The following is a 6,221-nucleotide window of genomic DNA, read 5'->3' on the forward strand; positions in this document are numbered from 1 at the left end:
AATTTCTTCCAAGCTTGATCTTTTTCAGAAGCTGACTTAGTTCAGTTTTCCTCATTCTTAGAAGCTTCATCAAAATTCTCCACAAGATCTGGAACCTCATCATCATCCTCCTCTCCAGTAGCAAATGGTGCTTTTCCATCCACAGCTTGTTTGGGCAGAGCTTCAGCCAGTCTCCTTGAGCTAGTCAGACTGTCTGCACCAAGCTGGTTCAAGATGCCGGGTAGCATTTCTGTCAGTTGTTTTGTCTCAGCATAGCCTGTGAAGGTGAAAGTGTTTGCTACCAGAGATGCCTGAACTTTTGGGTTGTTGAAGTGGATAACTGTTCCCTGATTTGTAAACATATTCACCTCTTCAATACCAGAGATATTGTTTACCTCTAACTTCTTTAATGAGAACTGAAGTTTTTTATCACCTGCTGTGGCTGTTCTATGAACCACCTTCTTTTTTCTACAAGTAGTTCCTTTCCCACCCATGTGCACTTGTGCCTGCAGTTTGGCAAGTTTTTCCTGGTTCATAATAGTTTCTTTCATCTTGCCAGAGCTGATATGGGGCAGTGTGGGGGACTAGGGCTGGTGCTCAGGGGCTCTTGGGTAGACCAGCTGAGATTAGCACACACACATGGGGACCCAAGATGGCAGCTATCAGTGTTTAGGTTTTCTGCAGGGCCTGTTTTCATTGCACCCTTTTCATCCATAATTGCTTGGATTTGAGTCTTTACTCCCCACCCCTTTTTTGATGGACCCAGGAATTGAACTCAGGCCCTTGCACTTGTCAGGGAAGTGCTTATTCTACTGATCCATCTCCTCAGCCTACTTTACCCTTTTTAATAAAGTTGGATAAGGGTTCATTGATTTTATTTAAGCTTTTAAAGAATCAACTTTCCGAGTCATTGATTTTTGGATGTTCTTTTTAGTCTCTAATGTGTTAATTTCTGCTCTAATCTTTATAATTTCCTCCCTCACACGAGATTTTCCTTAGCCTGCTCTTCTTTTTCTTGAAGTTTTAGGTTCACTAATAAGTTGTTTATTGTGCTTGCTATATTTTTCTGATATGGGTATTCATTGCTCTAAATTTTCCTCTTAGAACTGATTCGTTGTGCCCCATCAGTTCTGATATGTTGTACTGGCATTACCCTTTAATTGTAGATACTGTCTGGCTTCTTCTTTAATTTCACCTGTGACCCATTGGTTGTTCAAGGGGGGTGCTATTTAATTTCCAAGTGTCTATGAATGACTTACGGTTTCTTTTGTGATTGATTTCCAATTTCATTGCTCTATGGTCTGATAATGAACTTAGGATAATTTCAATCCATTTGCATTTATTTAAGTATGTTCTATGACTCAATATGTGGTCTATTTTGGAGAAAATCCCATTTGCTACTGAAATGAATGTTTATTTTGATGTTGTGGGCCAGAATACTCTGGAGACATCTATTTAGTCTATTTTTTTCAAAGTTTGATTCAGTTCTAATATTTCTTTTTTTGCCATAATTTTATTGATAAACAAATAGCAATGAGACAGTTTCAAATCAAATTGGTAGGATAGTTTCAATAATTAACACACTGCATACATTCTTCCTAGTGGTTAATTGCTGTACAAGATGCGGACTCGACATCCTATTTACAAACGCCATTAGAACAAATCATTCTATTCATTAACAGAATATAACTATATATCTATCCTAATCACCCTGAATACACATATACAAAATGGACATTCATCTGTATATCCTTTTTTTGTTAAGTTCCGTTATTTGAATATTATAGGTGTGTAAACTCAGCAAAATATTCTAAAAGAGTCCAGTAGCCCATAATAGTATTGGGTCTTCCACTTAACTGGCAATGTCAGAAATTGTTGACCTGAGTCCCCTACAGCTCAGCATAACAGCATGGCTTTATTTCTTATATTTCATTTTTATACTTTCCTTCTGGATGTTTGAGACCAAGGTAAAGCAGGACCTATGCAACAAGAGTTGTAGCTTTTGGGTCTGATAAGGTGAGTGAAATCTCCTCAGGATTTATCCTGAGATCCTGTACCTCAGATTGTAGATCTTTTTTTGTTAATTTTTGGTCTTGCTGTTGTCTTTTTGTTGCAGTGAGCTGTTGAGATTCTCCAATACAATTGTATTAGTGCTCGCTGATATTTGTTTTATATAGTTGATGCACTGGTATTTGTTGCACATATATTTATGATTGTTATCTCTTCCTCTTGTATTATTGCCTTTACAAGAACATAGTGATCTTCTGTATCTCTCTTGATCAATCTTGGCTTGAGATTTACTTGGTCCACAATTAAAATAGCTACTCATGCTTTTTTTTTCTGAGTTCCTGTCACATTGAATATTGTTTTCCATCCTTTGATCATCAGCCTATGCATTTCTTTTTGAATTAAATGTCTTTCTTGTATGCAGTATATTATTGGATCTTGCTTCTTGATCTGTTCCTCCAGTCTGTGTCTTTCCATTGGTGAATTGAGGACATTAACATTTATGGCTGTAACTTATATATATATTGACTTACCCTTATCATGTAATTTTCCTTTTGTAAGCTCCCCCTCTTTTATCCTTCCCTCTGTTTCACTGATAGCCATGGTTGATGGATTCCTTCTATTCATGTTTATAGAGGTGTCTATATTGTTAGTTCTTCCTATATTGTCCTTCAAAACATTTTGGAGTGCTCATTTGGTTGTCATAAATTTCCTCAAATATTCTCTGTCATTGGAGTATCTTATTTTTCTATCAGTTTTGAAAGATAGTTTTGCAGGGCACATCAGTTTAGTTTAAACTTTGTTCTCCTTTAAAATTTGAAATACTTCATTCCAAGTTCTGTTTGACTTGAGGGTTTGTGCTGATAAGTCTGCTGTGATTCTAATGGGGTTTCTTTATAGGTGATTTTTTTCTTTTCCCTAACATCTTTAAAGATTCTATTCTTCTGTTGTGTTTTTCAAATTTTGACTCTGATATGCCTGGCTGTAGATTTTTTTTTAAATTGTGGCTAATTAGAGTTTTATATGCCTCACTTACTGTATGTCAAATTTGTTTTCTGTACCAGGGAAGCTTTCTGCCATGATGTCAATTAACAGTTCTTTTAGTATCATTTGTGTTCTTCTGCTTTTTCATTGACTCCAATAAATCTTAAGTTATTCTTCTTTGCCTCATCTAGCAGATGCTAGTTTGATTACTCATAGTCCCTTGCTATTTTTAAGAAATCTTTCTTTTCATGATCACTCACCACAAGTTTGTCTTCTGTATCTGAGATTCTGTCCTCAGTTGCCTTAATATGATGTGGTTACTTTTAATGGAATTTTTATCCTCCTGGACATCTGCTTGAATTTGCCTTATGGATTCCATTTCTTTCCTATGCTGAGCATCCAAGGCTTCCATAATTATCTTAAGGTATTCTATTTTTGGTCTGTATCTGGTATAGAATTACTAAGCGTGGTTTTCATCGTGGATACCACCTGTAATTTCTGAGAAATTATTTCTGATTTGATTTTTTTTGTAGAGCCTCATTCAAATGCTTTGTTGTTACCACTTCTGAGAGGTCAGGTGGGTGGTTTCTGCATTGTCCCACCTCCCTGCCCTCTGGGTTTTGCTTTGATGAACTGGATGTCTTGGGATACATCTTTTTAAAGTCTTTTCTTATTTTCTTTTCTTTATTTAGTTTAATTCCTATGGTGATGCTTGTAAATTGCCTATGGTGGGTTGCTTTATGGCTAGTATTTAGGATGCTTAAGAAAGGACTAGGTTCCTGAGGTATTTTCCAGCTATAACTGTTTTTGGGGGTTTTGAGTCTGCTGTAAGATCCTACCTATTCAATTGGTTGTGGATGAGAAACTGCCTATTTGGCCCAACCTCTATTTCTTTGGCATTGGGCCACAGTATTTTCTGTGGCCCTTAGACAATCTTATTCTTGGAAAACTCAAAAGATCAGCTGAGCCTAGCTGGGAGCTGCTCTGAGTTCTGAGCTCAGTTGGCCCCTCTCCAAGGTGCTTCCCAGACTGAGCTCTCAGCACTTATGGTCAGCTTAAGCAGAGCTTTATGTCTGCTGTTCCCTTCTACAGCTGTGTCTCTTCATGGAGGCCTCTGGGGTTGCCAGAAATCACTGTGTGTCTTCAAGTTTTCGCTCACTTCTCTCATGCAGTGAGTCTTGTCTCAGCAAGACAGCATTGCCATCTACCTCCTTCTTTATTGAAGTTTCTCTCTTCACTCTCTCTGTGGGCTTCACTTCATGTTTCAGATCCTTCCTGGGTCCAGGGGACCCACCTCCCTCTTTTGTGTCTTCCTCATATCACTATATTCCAGTTTCTGGATAGCAACTCTCAGAGAAGCTCTTCCTCTGCTGATGCCACTTCACCACCTTGGTTCCCCCTTTCTCAAAACTACTCAGTATGCCATTTTCATTGTGGTAGGTGCTATAAAGTGAAATAATCAAGGGCTCTGAGTGCATCTATCAGGGGTCCTGGAGCCAGCCTGGGACGTCATGGCTACATTAAGAGCCAAAGGTGAGTAGAGCCAAGATAGGTAAGCCTGGCATTAGGGTCCAGGTAGAGGTAATGAATAAATTGAAGAAAGATTAAGAGAGGAGTAAGAAAGTGACAGAAATAAAGACAGGATGCAGAGGAAAAAGGAGAAAATAACAAGGATCAAAGGAGCAGCTCCAAGGGTGTCAGAACATAGGGAAGAGAATTACCCATATAGAGATTAAGATTTGAAACAGGCTCAAATTATGCCACATAGTCAGGATTTTACTAAAAGAGAAAGTAGAATGGCATGAGATATGGCTTCAGCTTCAATGTCTGATAATGATGGGGCCACTGATACTTACATTTATTTTATACCTGAAACAGAGTGTACTAATGGTGAAAACCTACAAAGCAAAATCCCTGCACCATTGCTTTTTAAAATGTTTACTATGTGTTTTCTCATTTAATTGGAGGAAGATACAATCTGGTTAACTAAAACTTTTCCAAGTTATTAAGGCTTAGTACCATAAATTTTCTCAGGATTCTCTACTTTTTATTCACCTCTGGGAATGGGTGCATCCAGCCCCCCTCTGTGCTGGACTGTCACAAATGTTGTCCTTCCTCATGGCTTTGTCTTTTGAGCAGTGTTATGGAAGTGGCAGAAGATATTGTTGTCCTTTGATTCAGCAGACATGTTAGCAGCCATCATCCAAGTGTCCAGAGATGTTAATGTGTCCTTTGTGAGTGATATATAGGAAAATGGGACATATTACACGGTGATGTGAAGAAAAGGAGACCAAGGTATGAAAAACAATGCTAGAGATTAGATTTCAAGGGCACTGAGTAAACCTGCTGTCAGGATTTCCATAGAAGATTTGATTGGGAAGAAAAATGCATCTTTGCTTTGTCATTTCAAAGCAATTTCATGCTTCAGTTATCTACGCTTCTGTCTTTTGAACACTTCCAAGGGCCACACAGCCTAAGAATCAGCCTGAAGTCTCATCTGATGGAGTTGCTACGTGAGGGCTCTCTGGGAGTTATGTTGGAGACTACACGGTAACACTTGACTTTGATAGAACATTTAATCATCTTCTTCTGCCTCAATTAAGTTGAGAAGACTGAAGTGCAGCTTGTAAATTGAAAAGTGTAACTGAATGAGAGAGTTTAGATCAAATATTGAAAGGCTAAGAGCGAGCTAACAAATGTATTAGCAGTGACTATTAGACCTGGGGGCTGTGATCTCAAGTGGCTCAGGACCAGAGGTTTTGGGTAAGTTCCCTTTTCTGAACTGAACCTAAGAGGAAATGGAGTGGGATGGAAAAGAACAGATTCTAGAGAGCTTTCCCAAGGCAGTGTCTGGCGCCTGGTGGGTGGTTGAGTCTGTTATGTAAAGATTTCAAATACCATCTGGTCACTTTTTGGACCTTGTTTGATGGTCTGTGAGATTGCTTCTTGAAGTAATGCCAGCCCAGCCAAATGTGGTTCCCTTCAGTACTGTGGTTGGTGTCTGGGAGGGCATGATTGGGGACTGTGCATTGCGTCTATTCCAACAGTGTTATCCACCATGACTGCAGTTCCACTCACCTGGGGAGCTTTGCAACAAACAGTAGGCTCAGCAGCCTTCTCCTGATTCTAATTCATTTTGTCTGGGTGGTAGTCTAGGTTTTTGTAATTTTAAATCCAGACTCCTGAGGGGATTTTGACATAGCCCTAAGGTAAAGAATTAGTAACTTAGGGGCTGGTGAGATGGCTCAGTG

General features: G+C 38.9%; 1 protein-coding gene and 1 pseudogene across 2 annotated transcripts in view; one reads left to right on the forward strand and one right to left on the reverse strand.

Annotated features, from left to right (window-relative positions):
* Hs6st2 (heparan sulfate 6-O-sulfotransferase 2) overlaps window positions 1-6,221 on the forward strand; it is a 352,282-nt gene that overhangs the window by 181,816 nt on the left and 164,245 nt on the right. The gene's annotated exons all lie outside the window — the stretch shown is intronic.
* LOC105742625 lies at window positions 11-530 on the reverse strand (annotated as a pseudogene).

This window comes from Octodon degus, unplaced genomic scaffold (genome assembly GCF_000260255.1).
Source record: "Octodon degus isolate 3935 unplaced genomic scaffold, OctDeg1.0 scaffold00063, whole genome shotgun sequence".
In the NCBI taxonomy this organism is placed as follows: Eukaryota; Metazoa; Chordata; class Mammalia; order Rodentia; family Octodontidae; genus Octodon; species Octodon degus.